Below are 20734 nucleotides of genomic sequence, written 5' to 3' on the forward strand. Positions count from 1 at the left end.
AACATAAAAAGTGTGGTGTAGAAATATATTAGTTGGTTGTTGTTTTTTGTTCTCAAAGAGGACCAAAATGACATCACTATGCTAGAGTCAAGTTATATAGTGTGTCTGACTGTGGCTGATCAGACCAATACAAGCTCAGAATACTCTATCACAGGTTGGGAACAAATAGTCCATATGAACATTTGGGGTAGATTCTCTAAATTTGTGCATCTCACATTTCTTTTTCAATTCTACTTTGCTCATAGAGCACAGCACCTTCTCTGATGAGGGCAGGCCATGCTGAACATTCTTGTGCCAGTGTTTCCCATGTCACACAATCAATTCCAAAATTCTTAAGAGAAACCCTGAGAGTGTCCTCATATTGCTTCTTCTGACCATCAAATGAGTACTTGGCTTGTGTGTTTTCCATAAAATAGTTTTGTTTGTCTTTTTAGGCAAGCAGATGTTAAGCATTCAAACATTGTGGTCAACCCATCACAGTTGTGCTCTCTGCAGTAGAGTTTGAATGTTTGACAGTTTAGTTGGACAAAGCACCTCACTGTCTGGTATCATATTTTGCCAGATGATCTCCAGAATCTTCCTAAGACAATTCAAATGGAAGTGATTCAATTTCCCGGCATGGCACTGGTATACTGCCCAGGTTTCACAGGCATAAAAAAATGAGGTCAGCACAATGATGAATCTCAACAGGAAAATACCAGGGTACAAGGAGCAGAGAGGGGAGGGAACAGCAGGGAGGGTCAAATAAAGGATGGCAGGACAGCAAGAAGTGAAGGATGCTGGTCAGAAAGGGAAAAAAAAGGACATGGAGGGACAAAGAGGAGAAGGAAGGAAGGAAAGATGTAAATAAGTAATTAAGGGAGGAAAGAAAAAAGGGACAGATGGAGAGAGAAATGGGAAAGAAGGAGGAAGAGAGGAGCAGAAGGAGGAAGGGAAACAAAGGAATGAAGGAAGAAGGAGGGAAAGGAGAAAGGGAAGAAGGAAGGAAGGAGGAGAGGGAGGAAAAGAGGGAGGGGCAGGAAAGATGGGAAATAGGAAGGATGGCAGGAATGAGGGGAAAGAGGGAGGGAGAAAGGAAGAGGAGGTAGGTAAGGAAGGAGGGAGGCAATAAGGAAACAAGGAAATGAGAAGGGAGGAAGACAGGAAAGAAGGAAGGAAGAGAGTGAGGGAAGTAGAAGGAAGTGGAGAAGAATGAAGGGAGAAAAGGAGGAAGGAGTAAAGACCCATGATCAGGACAAGGCAAGGAAAACAGAATAGGTGGAATACATTAGAAGCAGATTGCATCAATTTTAGGTTTCTAGTGAGCAAACTCACCCCCTCCCCTTTTTTGTAGTAGGGCAAAGACAAAAAGGGAGAAAAAAATACAAAATCACAGGATAGAGGGAAATACCAACAATTAACTTCTGTACCTATGAAACTAATAGGACAAAGTCAAGTTTAAAATGCAAAAATGCAAATGAAAAGCAAATGATTAGAAAAGATTATCCAAAAATATATTGTTTTAAAGAAGAATAAATAAATAATAAAGATTCGCAAGGAGTTAAAATTATGCGATGCAATAAAATTCATTATGCTTTTGGTGAATTAAAACAATTTGAAATAGTAATTATGATTTCAGACAACACAAAGTAAAATGTATAAAACAATGAGATAAATAGGAAACGGAATATTAAAAGAATATCTAGATTCCTTAGCTGAGTGTCAAAAAATAATTTTCAAAAATCATAAATGAATCCTAAAAAGAAAAAACAAACAAACAAACCTTTTCTTATGGATTAACAAGTGAACTTTCTCAAACTTTGAAAGAATAACCAATTCCACTATTGCGTAGATCCTTTTTTCAAAAAGAAGAAGCTTCCCCATCTCCTTCTATAATACAAATATATTCTTGATATCTAAAAGGAAAGATAGAGAACTCTTAAAGCAATTTACCTAATGAATATCAATGCAAAAATGTTAAATAATGTTAAATGATACTTTAGCAAATATATTACAATATCATATTAGATTATGCACTACAATCAAATTGGATTAATAACAGCAACGACCAGTTGATTTAACATAAGGAAAATTATGATCATAATAGACCTTGTTTATAGCAAAATTAATTTTAAAAACATATAATTGTTCAAATATAAGTTGAAAAAGTTTTGACAGAATTCTACATTTATTTCTCCTAAAAAAATATAAGGCACAAGAATAAAGTGACTTTAATATGATAGGTACTATGTAACAAAAGACCAAAAGTGCCAAAGTTATATGTAGTAAAGAAATACCAAAGTACTTTGCAGTAAGATGAGGGTTAAAACAAGAATGTCCATTACAAACACTACTATTTAACATAGTGCTTGAAATGTTAGGTATAACCATGACAAGAAAAATTAATTGAAGGAGTAAACATAGATAAATAAAAAGCTAAAGCTTTTTATACAGGGTATGTTGTTTCACCTAGACAACCCCAAAACATCAACTAAAATTAATTGAGCCAATAACTTCAGCAAAATTACAAGATATAAAATAAATCTGCATATTTCATAATCGACTCTAGATATTACAAAAAAGTAGCTATAAAAGAAAGTGAATTTCCATATGAAACAACTGGAATACACGAGATATTGGGGAGTCTATGTACTAGGACACAAAAAGGAATTACATAAATACCACTACAAAATTCCATTTATAGTAATAACACTGACATATAACTAGAGAAACATTAATTGCTCAAGGATATGCAATGCTAATATAATATAAATGGTAATACTATCTAAACTAATTTAATTATCCAGTAATATACTAATATAAGTACCAAGGGATTACTTTCTAGAAATAAGATAAAAATAACCAAAAGTGTCAGAAATTTAAGTGAAACAATGAAAAAGTAGGAAAGATCTCGAACTACACTTAAAAGCAGTAATTCATCAAAAGAAAAATGTGGTACTGCTTCAAAAATAGAAAGGAAAACCAGTAGAATAAATTATGTATTCAGTATATTTAAGAAAATAAAGACAGCATAGTATACAATAAACCCAAAGACTCAAGCTACTGTGGTGAGGATTAACCATTCTACCAAAACTTCTGTGAAAACTGGAAAATAACCCTCATACAAATTAGGTATATACCAATATCTCAGGCCATATTCAAAGACAAGACCTAAATGGAAACATGACATTAACATAAAAGGTGAAATCAAAAAGTACATGAGAAAATAAAAGAAAATGACCATTCAGAATTATGAACTGAAGAGTTTTTGGTCAAACTCGTTAAAATGAATGATTTTGATCTCACAAAATGTCAAAATTTTTTAGACAAATAAAACTTATGAAATTAAAATTATATGAGAACCAACTAATTGGGGAAAAAAGTTTCTCTGATAAGGATCTCATGTACTAGATATATAGGGAATTGATCAAAATTTATAAAAATTAATGACATTAACCAAGTAATAAATAGTCAAGGACTATAATGAGGAAATTTTTGAAGGAAGAAATATAAGCTGTCAATAAATGTAAAATATTTCTAAATCACTAATAATTGGAGAAATAAAAATGAAAGCAACTCCGAGGTTCCACCTTACACCTGTCAGATTGACAAAGATGATCAAAAAATCAATGACAATGTTGGAGTGGCTATAGAAAAGCTGATACACTAAAACACTTTATTTGAATCTATGTTCTGCTGAAATGGTTTATGTATTCTGGAAAGTAATCTAGAATTATGTCCTCAAATTCACTAAACTATGTGCAACTTTTGACCCATTGCTACCATTACCAGGGCTTTATGTCAAATAAATCAAAAAAAGAAGAAAAGGACCCATATACATATTTTAAAAAATCCTCCTCTCTAGATTGAGCTGGAAAAGGAAATGGCAAACCACTCCAGTATCTTTGCCAAGAGTCAGATATGACTGAACAACAACAACGATATTCAATTAGGCAATGGCTAAGCAAATTGGTATATATGAATATAATGACTATAACAAAATATTATTGTTTATCATCATCTTCATTGCTGTTTATTATTATACTAATCTCCTTGGATAAGGGATCAAATAAATAAGATAATAAGCCATAGAATTTCTTAGAGCCACTTCTACTTGATAATTTGGTCAAAGGTCACCTGGGTTTCCCAAAGTTTGGATACATACTGGTGAAGTTATGAGTCCGTTCCTTTCAATTACAATGCAATCAAATCTTTCTTCTAACACATACTGGATGTGTGACCCTCAGCAAGTCATTTTAATATGAAGTTAGAGAGTAGTTGTTGGCCTGATATTGTTAGGGAGAATGTCTTCACTAAGGAGTTTCCCATACCAAAGACATCAGAGACCCCATCCAGAAAAATAAGAGAAAGAACCGAACAACAAATTGGAGAGTAGGATGGAGAAAGAGCTTGGAACACTTGGGTGTGGTTGGAAGGACTCTCCATCCTAGGATGCTAATAGGAAGTCTGGTGGCCTTGTAACTCACGTTTTTCCTAATGATTAAAAGGGCACTAGGTTGCATCAAATTCATTCATGTTTCCAATAAAGAAATCCAAAATTACAAGGATAAATGTTCCAGAGAAACTGTGATGATAAGATTTGTGTTAGAGGAGTAATTTGCTAACTTAAATAGTCTGACAGAGCAAGTTGTAATAAAGTCTCCCCTTTTAAAAAATAGGTCGTTCAAAAATAAGGGAATAAGACATCTCTGGAGGCAGCAGATGCCCAGATGGAGGAAGATATAATCATCTAAGTGTTTCAACGTAAAATATCAAATAAAACAAAGCATAAACTTAATGTAGGCTCAGCTTTTTTAAGTCTTTCCATGTCTGAGTGGTTGTTACAGGACTATGTAGAGGGCTCACATGGGCTGTTCACTATTTGCTTTCAAACTCCTCTTCTGCTAACTAACCCAAAGGGCAAGTAACTTGAAAAAGAGGAACCAAGAGTGAAATTTGGAATAAGAAGGTCTCTAATCACATGCATTTTTACAAGCAGGGAATTTTACTTCAAATATAAAGGTTTATGAGGCTATTTCCTGGCAATTTGGAGATCTTTGCCCTACAGTGAGGAGACATTATGCTCTTACTATGTTGTGCTAGATACTAATTTATTTTAATGCAAATTTGCTTTATCCTTCCAGTTTGTTGACTACTCCTTTTTGAATGAATTGCTAACTTAAACTTTAAAGAAGGATTAAGCTTTCAAGATATTTACTGAACAGAGACATAGGCATTATGTTATTCTATTGCTCCTTATCTGTTATCTGGGAGGAAGGACATCCCCCTCCCAGGGAAACAAAGACAAACAAAATAAGTCTGCGTGTGTGTGTGTGTGTGTGTGTGTGTGTGTGTGTGTGTGTGTGTCTGAAGATGTCCCTTGTTACTTTTTGAGTTAAAATGCCTTTTTTCCCCTTTTATTCAGCTTTAGATTTCTGATTTAAAACTGTCACTTAAATGGAAACAATAACTAAGTTAAGGTATGATGTTTTCAATATTGTAGTTATTAGGCACACAAAACACCTTCTCTACTTCTCCCTTTTGTACTTTTCCTACTTCCTTTTGCACTTCTGAAATATGGTGAAAGCAGAGAAGGAAGATTAACCAGTTAACAAATGTACATTCATTTTTATTTGGTGCTTCTAGCAATAAATAACAATATTATTGGACTGAAGGCCTCCTTGGACCCCACCACACCAAAAGCAAGATTTCTGTGAAAATAAGAATAAATTCCACCCTTTCATGGACAAACTCTCCTTTTGGGTGGTCTTTCCTTCTGTGTCCACATGGCACAAAGAGAGTAAAATGCTTCTTAGAGACATAAAGATTATGAGGTTTCCCCCACCCCCTATAAATGTGGAGACTCTCTTAGCTGTTCTAAAGAAACAGGGGCTGATAAGTATGCCTTAGAGTGGGGTAATGCAAAATCACATATTTTCTTTAAAGTTTTGTATCCCTGATGATCCTAGGACCATCTAAGAATCGAAAGGGATCATCCACTCAAACCTCCTTCCCAGGGTCAAAATCTCTTCTGTAGCTGACTTTCTAAATGCCTCTCATTCTCATTATCCCCAAATATATGAAGGAAAGAAGCTGAGTGGGATGATCCCCAATTAATCAATTAAAAAGCATATATTAAGTACTTATTGCCAGGCACTGTGGTATGTAGTAAGGATGCAAAGACAAAAAGGATACAGTCCCTGCTATCACAGAGTTTACAGCCTATTGTGGGAGGCAACATGTATATAGAAAAGTGAAAAATAAATATAAGATAATTTGGGGGTAAGAGGAAAGCAGATGCCAAAAAAACAGTAAGAAAAAGAAACAACCTCTCTTTTCAAGAATAGTGCTGTCTGGGGGGAACATTGTATGTATATGTGTGTGTGTGTGTATGTATATGTATATGCATATGTATATATATATATATATATATATATATGTATATACAGAGTAAATATGAAATAAAAACAGAATTGTTCAACATAAAGAACTGAGGGAGGATAGGTTTTAGCAGTTGTGGGAATTAGGAAAGGCTTCTTATAGAATAGGAATTCTTTAACTTTTTGGTGCAATGGATGCCTTTGGCACTCTGGACCCCTTTTCAAAATTTTTTAATTAACTATAGGAAATGCTAAACTTCAGATAGAAGCTAAAGAAAATAAAGGTGCATTTTTTCCCCATCAATTTTCATAAAATCCCTGAAATCTACTCACAGAGTTCTTGGGGGACTAGGGACCTCAGGTTAAGGAAATTTGTCATAACACTGGCACTTGGGCTGCTTTATGAAGGAAGAGAAAGACATCTCTAGGAGTCTGTTTAATCTGGAGGCCAAGTGTCCAAGAAAAAAATTAGTAAAAAGTTTTTAAAATCCAATTTGGGGGAGGAGGATAACAATTACATGTAACTAATAAGCAATTAGTTAATTCAGTTAATTCAATTAGGTTCAATTCAAATTCTAATAATTTCCTGATATGGTTGAAATTCTTATGTTAAGCAAAGAGAATACAAAGTTGGGGATGGGGTGGGCAAGGATTCCTGCCTTCTAGGAGTTTACAATTCAGGAAGGGGGAAGAGGCAAGAGGGATTTCATAAAGTACTAAATCATGTTGACTATGTAAATACCCAAATTAACTACAAAGGACCTATGAGGGAAGATGCTATCTGCATCCATGGAAAGAACAGATAAACAGAAGCATATATAGAATGATTTTACATGTATACATATACATACATACATATTTGTAACTAATGGTAGCCATCTCTAGGGTGGGAAAGTGGAGAAAAAGGGGAAAAAAGAAAGTTACATTATAATTTTATTATATATGTAAAAAGAAAAGCAAATTGTACATAATAGATTTGCAGTTTCATGTGCAATCATCTTTTTTTTTTCTATTCTTCTATGTTATGGTAATGCTTGTTTTATTTCTGCATTGATTTTCACAAAAGTTTGAATTACAAATTTTTTCCCCATTTCTACTCTCCCCCCACTCCAAAATGGCGCATATTCTGGTTGCCCCATTCCCCAGTCAGCCCTCCCATCTGTCACCCCACTCCCCTCCCATCCCCCTTTCCCTTCTCTTGTAGGGCAAGATAAATTTCTATGCCCCATTGCCTGTGTATCTTATTTCCTAGTTGCATGCAAAAACATTTTTGTTGTTGTTGTTGTTTTTGAACATCTGTTTTTAAAACTTTGAGTTCCAAATTCTCTCCCCTCTTCCCTCCCCACCCACCCTCCTTAAGAAGGCAAGCAATTTAACATAGGCCACATGCACATCATTATGTAAGACCCTTCCGCAATACTCATGTTGTGAAAGATTAACTATGTTTTGTTCCTTCCTAACCTATCCCCCTTTATTGAATTTTCTCCCTTGACCCTGTCCCTTTTCAAAAGTGTTTGTTTGTGATTACCTCCTCCCCCCATCTGCTCTCCCTTTTATCATCCCCCCTTTATTATCGTCTTCTTCCTTCTTTACTGTGGGGTAAGATATCCAATTGAGTGTATATGGTATTCCCTCCTCAGGTCAAATCCAATGAGAGCAAGATTTACTCATTCCCCCTCACCTGCCCCCTCTTCCCTTCTTACAGAACCACTTTTTCTTGCCACTTTTATGCGAGATAATTTATCCCATTCTATCTCTCCCTTTCTCCCTCTCTCAATATATTCCTCTCTTATCCCTTAGTTGATTTTATTTTTTTAGATATCATCCCTTCATATTCAACTCACCCTGTGCCCTTTGTGTGTGTGTGTGTGTGTGTGTGTGTGTGTGTGTGTGTGTGTGTATATATATATATATATATATATATATATATATATATATATATATACATATTCCTTTCAGCTACTATGATATTGAGGTCTCATGAATCATACCTATCATCTTTCTATGTAGGAATGTACACAAAACAGTTCAACTTTAGTAAGTTCATTATGAATTCTCTTTCTTGTTTATCTTTTCATGCTTCTCTTGATTGTTGTGTTTGAAAGTCAAATTTTCTATTCAGCTCTGGTCTTTTCACTGAGAAAGCTTGAAAATCCTCTGTTTTATTGAAAATCCATATTTTGCCTTGGAGCATGATACTCAGTTTTGCTGGGTAGGTGATTCTTGGTTTTAATCCTAGCTCCATTGACCTCCAGAATACCATATTCCAAGCCCGTCAGTCCCTTAATGTGGAAGCTGCCAGATCTTGTGTTATCCTAATTATTTTTCCACAATATTCAAATTGTTTCTTTCTGGCTGCTTGCAGTATTTTCTCCTTGACCTGGGAGCTCTAGAATTTGGCAACAATGTTCCTAGGAGTTTTCTTTTTGGGATCTAGTTGAGGAGGCAATCTGTGGATTCTTTCAATTTCTATTTTACCCTCTGGCTCTGGAATATCAGGGCAATTCTCCTTGATAATTTCTTGAAAGATGATATCTAGGCTCTTTTTTTGATCATGGCTTTCAGGTAGTCCAATAATTTTTAAATTATCTCTCCTGGATCTATTTTCTTGGTCAGTGGTTTTTCCAATGTGATATTTCACATTGTCTTCCATTTTTTCATTCCTTTGGTTCTGTTTTATAATATATTTATTTCCCATCAAGTCACTAGCTTCCACTAGCTCTAATCTAATTTTTAAGGTAGTATTTTCTTCAGTGGTCTTTTGGACCTCCTTTTCCATTTGGCTAATACTGCCTTTCAAGGCATTCTTCTCCTCATTGGCTTTTTGGAGCTCTTTTGCCATTTGAGTTAGTCTGCTTTTAAAGTGTTCTTTTCTTCAATATTTTTTTCAGTATTTTTTTGGCAAGTCATTGACTTGTTTTTCATGGTTTTCTTGCATCATTCTCATTTCTCATCCCAATTTTTCCTCTACTTCTCTAACTTGTTTTTCCAACTCTTTTGGGAGCTCTTCCATGGCCTGAGACCAGTTCATGTTTTTCTTGGAGGCTTTTGGTGTAGGCTCTTCCACTTTGTTGACTTCTTCAGGCCATATGTTTTGGTCTTCTTTGTCACCAAAGAAAGATTCCAAAGTCTAAGACTGAATCTGGGTGCGTTTTCGCTGCCTGGCCATGTTCCCAGCCAACTTACCTGACCCTTGAGTTTTTCGTCGGAGTATGACTGCTTGTGGAGGAAAGAGTACTTTGTTCCAAGCTTGAGGGGATGCGCCATTGATTTCAGAGCTATTTCTATATAGTCTGCTCTGCCACCCCAGCACTCCTCCTTCCTCAGGAACCTCCAACCCGGACCTGATGCAAATCTTCAACAGGCTCTTCACTCCTGCTCTGATCTGCCACTTAATTCCTCCCACCACATGGGCCTGGGTCTGGAAGTAACTGCAGCTGTAGTTCTGTAGCTGTACCTCCCCCGCTGCCCCCAGGGCGGTGGCCAAACCACGAACTCTGTCCCCCGCAGCTTTTCCCACTAACCTTCTCTGTTGTCTTTGGTGTTTGTGGGTTGAAAAGTCTGGTAACTGCCACAGTTCACTGATTCTGGGTGGTAGCGCCTGTTCTGCCTGGCTCCTGGTCTGGCTGGTCCTGCTGCCCTGGTCCTGCTGCCTCCCATGCTGAGCTCCGCTCCCCTCTACTCCATGTGTGATAGACCTCATCCAGCGACCATCCAGGCTGTCCTGGGCTGGATCCCTGCTTCCCTCTGATATTTTGTAGGTTCTGCAGTTCTATAATTTGTTCAGAGCCATGTTTTATAGGTTTTTGGAAGGATGTGGTGGGGAGCTCAAGCAAGTCCCTGCTTTCCAGCTGCCATCTTGGCTCCACCCCCAGAGGTGCTGTTTTATTTCTTAAGTTCAAAATGAAATACATAAAATAAAAAAAAAATGAAATGAATATGATCCAAGTTAGAATACAACTATGTACTGAAGAGATGTCAGACAGAATACCATGAGAGTGTAGAAGGTATTCAAGTATTTTATGTGGAGGTGACACCGGAACTGGACTTTAAAGGAATAGAGATAGTTCAATCAGCAAAATGTTGGGGGCGCATGTTCCATTTAAGGCTTGGAGGCAGATTCAGCCTCCTAGATATCACTGAGACTTGGTGAGATGTGCCTTATTATAGTATCTAGAAATATAAACTTGTACTTTTAATCACAAGTAATCAATTCAATAAGAAGGGTTCTGTATCACATGTCTGCAAAAAATTATACAAACCAGAGAGGGAAAGCAGAGTGGAAAACATTCCAGTGATTATCAGTAGAAGGAAAAACAGATGGGATATTGTGATGGATGTATACTATGGAGGATCAGGCCAGAAGAAGATTCATGCAGCTGGCAGGATATAGTGGAGAGGAGGACCTCAACTATTCGGATATCAGCTAGAGCTTATTCTTTGTTAAAAAGAAAAGCAGTTGGCTTTGCACTCTGGGTTGGTGTAGCCATGGCGGCCTGTGTCCTCTCTGCCTGTGTCTGCCCACAGCCTTGGTGCTGCTGACCAAAGCCCAGGGCCCTGCGCTCGCCTTGGTCTGTCCGTTTGGCTTGGTTCCATGCGAGGCGGTGGCAGGGCGGAGGAGGAGGACGGCAGCAGCAGTCCCTGCCTCTGCACACATGCAGGTTTCAGGGATATTCCTACAGTTGAGCTGCCAATATAGTGACTGCCCACTCTGACACTGGACAGCATTATGGACTGTGTCCTCTATGTGTTGAAACTATATGAGAAGATTGATCCAGAAAAGCTTTCAGCATCTTCCCACTTCATGAAAGTCCTGGGCTTGGATAGTTTGGACCAAGTAAAAATTATAATGGCCATGGAAGATGAATTTGGGTTTGAAATTCCTGACATAGATGGTGAAAAGTTAATGTGTCCACAAGAGTCCATAGATTATATTGCAGATAAGAAAGATGTTTACCATTAAAGTCTTTTTCTTTTAAATCAAAGAAATTGGATGATATCAGCGAGTGTCTGAACGTGAGACCATATTTTGAGACCGCTGCTGCTTTTGTCAGAGTATTTCTGTTGGAATTGTATTTAAGTTGTCTAAATGTGTTGGCCTTTAAAAAATAAAAATATAAAATAAAAAAGAGCAGTTAATATAACACTAATTTCCTAATTTTAATGATAATTTCAATCTTCAAAAAATATGAAGCTACAAAGGGATACTGCTGTTGGGGACCTGATTAAGACCATTGTGTTTGTCCTTCATTTACAAAGATGACTATGACATCAGGGAAATGATGTCATGACTTGCAATTGACTTGGATTTGAGTGAGGAAAGGCTGTGCACAGTCACCAGCCTCACTTTCTCCTCCAGAGCCAACTGGGTCCAGTGGCCAGATATTCACCAGGAGGACTGGAGATGGATGGCCCAGGATGCAATGGGAGACCTTGGCCCTTTTAAGCTAAGGCCTTACCTGATTAAACCATTAAGGGGAAACTGGCTGTTCACCAGCACCTTATATAGAATCTTAGAGTTCAAGAGAGATGGGAAGAATAAAGATGCATAAAGCCTGATGCTACACTTGAAAATAAAAGATTTCAAGGAGTTCAGAGAAAGTGTGTATAGGAATCTAAGATTTGCAATGGAAGCCAGCATAAAAAATATTACAAGAATGGAATTCTGATGACACAAATAGAAATGATCATGAAGAAGAAAAATGGGAACTGTATAGAGAGACCAATGTAGTCATACAGAAAAATCATCAACTAATGTAGATTTTAAATTCTGTGTTTTAAATTTGAGTTGCAGGAAGGCATCATTAAATTTGTAGATAACACAAAGCTCAGAATGGTAGTTAAATGGATTAGATGTTAGAAAAAGGATGCCAAAAAATTCTTGGTATGGTAGAATAGTAGACTAAAACTAACAAGAGTTTAAGATAGTGATAAATGTGAAGTGGGAAATGGGGTAGATGTGGCAGTTCATGTGAAAAAGACTCGTGATTTTTTGGGGGTTGTCCCTATACTAGGCAACAAGATAATAGTGTAACCAAAAGAACAAATGTGGACAGAGGCTACATTTGTAGTCATGTCTAAGGTGAGGAAAGTCATAATTTCACTATGTGGCATTTTTTTCTGGTGAGATCATACTTTAAATACTCCATTTAGTCTTGGGCACCAGATTTTTGAAGGGCATATTGATAAGCAGGATTTTGTACAGAGGAGAATGACAAGGATAGCAATGTACTCAGAATAACTTATAGAAGCACAGATTAAAGGAATGAGGATAGCCTAGCCTAGAGCATAGAAGATTTAGGGAAGTTAATATAACATTTTTAAACTAATAATAATAGCAGTTAATATGTATAGAGTGCTTCCTATATGCTTTAAAATCATTTCCTTTGATCATCACAATGCTGGGAAGTGCCATTATTATCCCCATTTTACAGCTGAGGAAACCAAGGCAAGCAGAAGTTAAATAACTTATTCAAAGTCACACAATTAGTTAAGTGTTTGAAGTCAGATTTGAGCTCAAGTCTTCCCAATTCATGACCTATGTACCACCTCTCTGCCTCAATATCTGAAAATATCTGAAAGATTGTCATGTGGAAGAGATTTGTTAGCTATGGGGAGGAGGTTTGGAGAGACAGGATTATGACCAACTGATTCATATTGTAAGAGGCTCAGAAACTTTCAGTGGCTCCATATTTATCTCTGGCAACATACAAGCTCTTGAAATTTAAAGCCCTCCATAGTCAGTTTCGAAGTTACTTTTCAAGCTTCATGGCATGATATACTTTTTCCCTTGTCCTCATGCCTTATGATCTTGGCCAGGGTTGGGGAAAATGAAGTTTGGATTCAGTTAAGGGGCTGCACTTGAGGACCTAGAGGGCTACATGTGGCCTCAAGACCATAGGTTCCATACTCCTGAATTCTAGGCAAACTGTGCTATCAGTGATTCCCTGACCTCTACATGCTGCCTTCCACTTTTACACTGGCTTTCACACTGGCTTTCACACATATTTCCAATTCCCTTGTTCTTTATATCCAATTTTCACAATCTTCTTCAAAGTTACAGTTCAGGTGCCACCACTTCTATGTAGACGTTCCTGATTCCCTCTGACCCCCTCTAGCTGAAAGTGTTATCTCCTTTTTACAAATTAGCTGAGAGATGTGTCTGGGTGATGCTAGGGAGTCACTACATTAGGCTCCTGGTCAGGTAGGCCAGATTTAAGTGGACAAGTTTAGCCACAGGTGTTAATGACAAATGTGATCATATCTGGAAGGTGCTATCTTTAAAAGGATACAAGACCTCTGCTAGCAATGGGTGTCCTTCCTTCCCGTCTTACATAAGGCTTGGATTCCCGTCCCCTGAGCAAGCTCTGTAGGTTTAACATTTTTTAAAAATATACCTCTCACAGTACTTTTTGCCTTGCCATTCTCCTGGGAAAAGGCTTTTGTGTGTAACAGGGCTGATGCCCCAATCACTTCACTTTTCTAGGCCTGGGGGAAGCCATGTCACCTCCCTCCTATTTCCATTGTCTTCCAGCTTTTTTTGGGGGGGTAGGGTGTCCTTCTGATGTCTCTATAGCTGAAAACTCTCTTGCAAAACTACTCCCTAATTCTCTTCTCCAAGTGGAAAAAAAATACAACTCCCACAGTCTTCAGTGATTTAGGCCCCTATATCATGAGAGCCAGAACAAATGTCGCCAGAAGAAATGTCACCTTTATATCATGCTTTACACCTATTATTCCCCTTTTTAGACTATCTTACTTATCTATGTACACAGATAAACATATATAGATCTGTGTAGATCTTGCCTCATTAGAATATTACCATTTTGAGAGCAGGTACTGGAATTATATTTGTTTCTATTGCTCCAGCATCTAACAAAGTATCTGACACCTTTTGGTAACTAGTTAAATGCTTGTTGTATGTTAAATTTATGTGTCTTATTAATTTGAGGGGTAGGGTCCAGATCTGTGACTTCATTGGTATCGGGACCCCTCAGATGAGGGGAACTCCCTCTGCCAAGGTAGATTGATGCTTTCTCTGAAACTTATTGTCTCAGAGAATTGCTTAGATTATGTTGAAGTTAAATAACTTTCCCAAGGCACACAGTTAGTATTAGTAAGAGGCATAACTTGAACCCAGCTCTTCCTGTCTCCATGGCCAGCTCCCTTCCAACTACCTCACTGCCTGTCTATTTACACATAACTCATATTTATACTACACCGTAAGGTTTACAAAGTTATTTCTTGATAACAATTCTGTGAAGTAGGTAAAATAACTAATAATTTTCTCCAGTTTAGTGTTGAATTCATTGAAGCTGGGGAAGTTTGTTATTTCTCCAGTGTCTCTCAGTACAGATATCTTGATTCCAAATCCAGTATTCTTTCCATAATACTTTGTTGCCTATAATAAATAAAAGAGTGAATAAACAAAGGGAGGAAATGGTAATCCTGACTACATTTATTGCATACAGTGTGGAGTTTTCTCAATTATGCACCTGCCATTTTCATTCTCAACATATATTGTATATATTGAAATGGTTGAATAATTCTATTTGAAGTAGAATGATTGCATGATGGGAGAGGAGGGTCATTGCTTTGTGTGTGAGGAGTGTAGGTGTGGATGTGGATGTGGGCATATGAGAGAGAGAGAGAGAAATGCAAAGAAACAGAAATACCGATAGAGACAGAGCCAAAATAAGAGAGAAAAAGAGAGACTAGAGATCAACACAGTGACAGAAATACAGAAAGGTAGTTGTTCTGGGTCCAGATGAATTTTCCTTCATGTAAGAAAACTTCATACTAATGCAGACTGAAGGCTGATCTAAAATTCGAGAGTTGTAATTTTAATTTCTCTAAAAATACCTAACTACTTTTTATGAGCGGCACTTAAGGCCCTTGCTCCAACTCCCCCAATAGAGCAGTCAAACTGCTAATGTCAGCCCTCGGGGTCCAGTACCTCTCATTTCAAATAAGATTTATTCTTTACTGTGTCTCTATGACACAGCGGTGAGAGTTTCTCAGTCATCTCAAATCTAGATTTGATACATAAACATCTTCCTACACAAATTAACTTTAACTTCTAAGAATCAAATTTCTATTTGCAAATACCTAAGAAGTATGAATCACTTTAGGATTCGCCCACTTAACTGTACAGACCCTGAAGACTTCAAAATATTAACACTCAAGCAATAACAAGTCACTTTCACATTTTTCAAGAGATACTGAAACAACTAAAGGGAGTTTACCCAACATTTCCTTTCTAATTTCAGTATGAATAAAATCAGCCATACATAAAGGTTGTCATCTAAGCCTCAGTAGAAAATTCTAATTGGCTTCCCATGTGAAATAATATTTTAAACTGCAACCAGTAAGCACTAATCATTACTTTATTATAATGTGCAGTTTCCATAATCTTTCAAATGGACCCACTGTAAGAAGCAAGTCTACCCTCCACAGGGAAAGAGGCACAAATTCACTTTGATAACTGGTAACTAAGGTAACTTTTTAATGTAATAATTTTATTTCTCCATCTGTGTTTAGTTTGGCTTCTTTAGCTACTGTAAATGCTGTTGTAATAGCTTTCACATTCTTATTGGAGAAACCAGTTTATTTTGGAAGAGGTTTTTTTTGTGACATCAGATATCTTTGATTCAGGGGCAATGATACCTCATGGTCTCAATGTATTAAAGCACATAAAAACACATAAGGGTTTTGCAGATGGGGTAACTCATGAGCAGTATGAGTAGTGTTTTGTATGGCTTCTCAGCTAGAAGATATAAGCCAGAATCCTAGAATCCTTAATCTAAACCATCTATACTGAGTCCTGGAGACCATGCCTCTCTCATATATTTCCTTCTTGATATATAGAAGTTAGATCTAGAAGAGAAGTCTTCTGGAGCCATAGGCAGGAAACTGATCAAATTTCCAGCGTGAGCAGTTACAACTTAGAAATAGAAAATGCTGAAAATAGGGGCTTGATTTCTTGTTTTGTTTATTTCTAAGCATAAGAAGGCATAGATAATGCAGCTCAAACTCAAATTTGTTGGTTGTGCTTCCCCCCAGGGAGGAGGTCCTTAGACATTTATCAGCCTACCTATCCTTAAAAGAAAACCTAGATCTCCTTTTTCTCTACATGTTGAAACTGCAGCATTTAGGAAATTTTAATTTCCCAGGGTTAAGACAGGTGGTAACACGGTTGCATTTCAGTGATGTCTTACTCTTTGAGACCCCATTTGGGATTTTCTTGGCAGAGATACTGGACTAGTTTGCCATTTCGTTCTCAAGCTCATTTTACACATGAGGAAACTGAAGCAAACAAGTTTAAGTGATTTCCGCATATAGCTAATAAATGTCTGAGGCCAAATTTGAACTCAGGAAGAGGAGGTTTCCTGACTACAGGCCCAGCACTCTATCTACTGCATCACCTAGCTGCTCCAGTAAGTAGCACAATCAGAGGTTAGATCTAGATCCTGACTTCAGGGCCTGTATTCATGCCACTATAAAACACTGCATCTCTAGAATCATAGAGTACCAACTATAAATCATTTTACAGATTAGGAAATAACAGATTAGTAAATTTCATAAATGAGAAGTTAATTCATGTGCTCAAGGTCACAAACCTAATTATGGAATTAGAGTTAGAATCTACATCTTCCTAGTCCAAATTTAGCATGATTTTTTTATGATGCCTGCATATGATGGTGAAAATTCAATAGGCCTAGTTATTTGTTTACCATAAGAAAAGCTAGAGTTTCCTTTGATTTACCTATTCGGCAAAATGTTGAGGGGACCAAATGAGTATCAGCCCATGGAAAGCAAATGCTTTCTGGTATCAGATCTACCTGCATGTTGGCTGCCCAAGTTTTCATCTATGGTACAACCAGAGGAAATTGGAAAACTTCTTTCTCAAAATTTTTATTCATTGAAATCACTTGGCTTACCTGGAAGTGTTTGTTTTTGGCACAAATAGAACCTTTAATTTGGTTGGAAGATCAAGAACCAAAACTTTTGCTCTATTGATTGGCTGGTGAAATGTTCAATTTGCATTAAAATGATCCCTACAACCACTGGATAGGAACTTTTAGTGAGAATTTGCTTAATTCTTCCCAGTCAGGGCCAAAGTTCTTTGTATATGGATATCATATTATTAGTAAAGACAAGCCAATCGGTGCCTTAAACTAAAGCAATGGATGTGTATTTGTTTCATCCAATACATATTTGTAAGTGTTCAGTGATGCACAAAGTTGGGGTGCAATAAATTCTTACTGAATGAATTAATAACATTTACGTATGATAGCATTTTAATTTTTATGAGTGCACAAGAGAGTATTTTCCAATCAGGATTTCTGACTTTGTTACCAGTAGCTCTAGTATTACTATAGGTTATATATATATATATATGTATATATATATATATATATGTATATATGTATATGTATATGAGATTCATGTTTTAAAAAGTGGCTAGAATTTACATAAAAAATTAAAGCCATGGCTGGTATCAGTTATGTATCTGGAAGGCTAAAAAAAATCATTATGTGACCTGAAATCCCTCTCATCATCATTAACAAATGTTGTAATTCTAATAGATGATATAAAACAGAATTCATGCACTAAGGTTTTGTTTGTTTTTTACCTTGCTAAATGTACTACAGCTTCCTTCACCATACTCAACTAAAGATGGTTTTAGCCAAAGCAAAGGAATTAGAAGTGAATTATGATAAACATTTTTGTTCAAAACTGAGTTTTAGCTATAAAAAGCGCAGACTTATTGGGGAGATCACAGTTGGCATCAAATGTTTAAAGAGAGAACGTGTGGAAGGACTATTAGGCTTAATCTGAGTGATGCTGGAAGGCAGTCCTTCGACCAATGGATGAAAGCTATATAGAAGTTGATTATAGTTCAATTAAGTAAGAACTTATCAAGCCTTTGGACTACTTGAAGATGGGATGCATTACCTCATGAGCTAATGGGTTCTTTATAACAAAAGATGGTTAAAGAAACTGGTTGAAAACTTTTCAGGAATTCTGTAGCAGGAATATAGGTAGTTAATTGTACTAAATGGCTTCTAAAGATTTTAAAATCAAAATTTCTCTCTATGAAGTGAAATCTGGGCCTTACCATGTCTGCTTCAAATGATATATTTCCTTCAAACCTAAAAATCATCTTATTTGTATTTATGTACTTCTGTGTTACAACAAAACTTTTTCCCCCCAGTAAGGGGTTGTTTTACAGACCAAATCATGTCACGTACCTTGAAGCCAGAGAGTGTCTCATGATGATCCAAGTCTAGTATTTCATAATTAATCTATAACACAGGAATTAGCTCTTTTGCCCAACATGAACCTTGGGAGGGGTTTCCCTACATTTCATTTTTTTGAAGTTTATTATTTCAGAAGCAAAGAGAAAAAGCTCTGGTTCTTATAGGAAGTAAAATAATCAGGAAAGAACATCATATGCATAGGACTAGAATCTAATATATAATATTCTTAAATACTTAAAATAAATTCTTAAAATAATTGCCATGATTCATTTAATTCTGAGTTTAGAATACACTGTAATCTGTGATGATCCGCCTCCCTAAAAGAAATGATGGTGGCAGAAACCACTTTGTAAGATGGAGAAAGGCTTCCCAAATGCCTTATGGAATCTAGAAAAGACAAAATATAGAATCGTGAAGTAACCATAACAAAGAAGGCTCTTGAAGGATCTCAGGCAAATAAATCAATAAGAATTCATTAAGTAACTACTATAAGCCAGTGATTGTTTTAGGTGCAGAGAAATGCAAAGACAAAAAATCAGATAGTCTCCGACCTCAAGGAGCTTACATTATGGTGAGAAAAGAAAAGAGGCTGGGAAAAGTATTTTAAGTTCTAGTGGTAAAGAGGAAACTGGTACTATTATTGATTCCTGAGAGTGAATACAGCTTAAAAGAATTGCTATAAATAGGTCTATCTGACACCCACATAAGGACATATACCTCCCATCTAATGTTTCTCTTCACAGATTTTATGCGTAATTTGAGAACATCAGTAATAACACTATATTAACTGATGTTAAACTCTACCAATAAACTATGCAACTTTGTTATATATGCCTGAACCATGCTTAAAATATAATAAGCCATAAACTCACAGAACAAAGAGAGAGAGAGAGAGAGAGAGAGAGAGAGAGAGAGAGAGAGAGAAACTAACACTTTTCTACCTAGGAAAATTTTCTGGCAAACATAAGATGGAGGTGAGTGGGTGGGGAAGTGGTAAGCAGATGAGTATGTATTATGGAGCAAAATTTATTAAAGGTTATTTAAGTATTTAAGTATTGCTGTTGATGTTCAATCATTCCGTCATGTCCAACTCTTTGTGAGACCATGTATCATAGCCCACCAATGCTGTTCATGGGGTTTTCTTGGCAAAGATACTGGAGTGGTTTGCCACTCCACTAGATTAGGGCAAACAGGGTTAAGTGACTTGCCCAGGATCACACAGCGAATAAGTGTCTGAGGCCAGATTTGAACTCAGGTTTTCCTGTCTCCCGGCCCAGCACTCTATCCACTAAACCACCTAGCTGCCCTGTTATGCATGTATGATAACAAGCTAATATTCACTGAAGGATGTTGTTTCAATACCTCACATGTTGCGTTATCTTGAATCTTATAAATGGATTAGTAGGCAAGGAAAGAATGTGGACAATAACTACCAATATAGGAGATGCAATATGAAATACATGAAAGAATTACTGAACAAGACTATTATATTTATCAAGATAATATGTTAATCTGACAAAGTGTCAAATTTTGTAGTACAGAATACATACAAGAAATGCTGAGATAGAAGAGTTTGATTTGTCTAGAGTTATCAGATAAGATCTCATGTGGGAGATAGATTTGCTTTGATCCTTAAGGCATACATAGTATATGAATTAAGAGAAGCAGGCAAAGGAATGAGAAAAAGTGAAGATATTGGCATGAACATGATATGAAGTGGGGATAGTAAAGTACTATGAAGAGGAGCTTAATCAATCAGCAGGTCAACTGAACATATTGTATTTGTACAAATTCATCATAGAATAGTGTACACTTAAAGAACTAGGTGATTGGGTCAGATATTTAGACATAGAATGGAATATGTCATATCCAACCTTCACATTTTACAGATGAAGAAAATGAATCCTTTGGTTTAACTGGTCTGCTCAAGATCACATAATTACTAAGTGAGAGAAATGAGTTTTTAACCATCTTCTCATTCTAACCCCAGGGTAATCTCCCCTCAACCCTCATTGTACCATCTTCCCTCAAAAGCTTTTTAAAAAATCCAACATAGGATCAAAATTCTAAAAGCCAAGGAACTAAATGTTAAAGGGGAAATAGTCAGATGTG

At 36.6% G+C, this 20734-nt stretch overlaps 1 pseudogene; it reads left to right on the top strand.

Annotated features, from left to right (window-relative positions):
- Window positions 1–10829: 10829 nt before the first annotated feature.
- Window positions 10830–11322, top strand: LOC118849624 (annotated as a pseudogene).
- The last annotated feature ends 9412 nt before the right edge of the window (window positions 11323–20734 follow it).

This window comes from Trichosurus vulpecula, chromosome 5 (assembly GCF_011100635.1).
Source record: "Trichosurus vulpecula isolate mTriVul1 chromosome 5, mTriVul1.pri, whole genome shotgun sequence".
Classification (NCBI taxonomy): Eukaryota; Metazoa; Chordata; class Mammalia; order Diprotodontia; family Phalangeridae; genus Trichosurus; species Trichosurus vulpecula.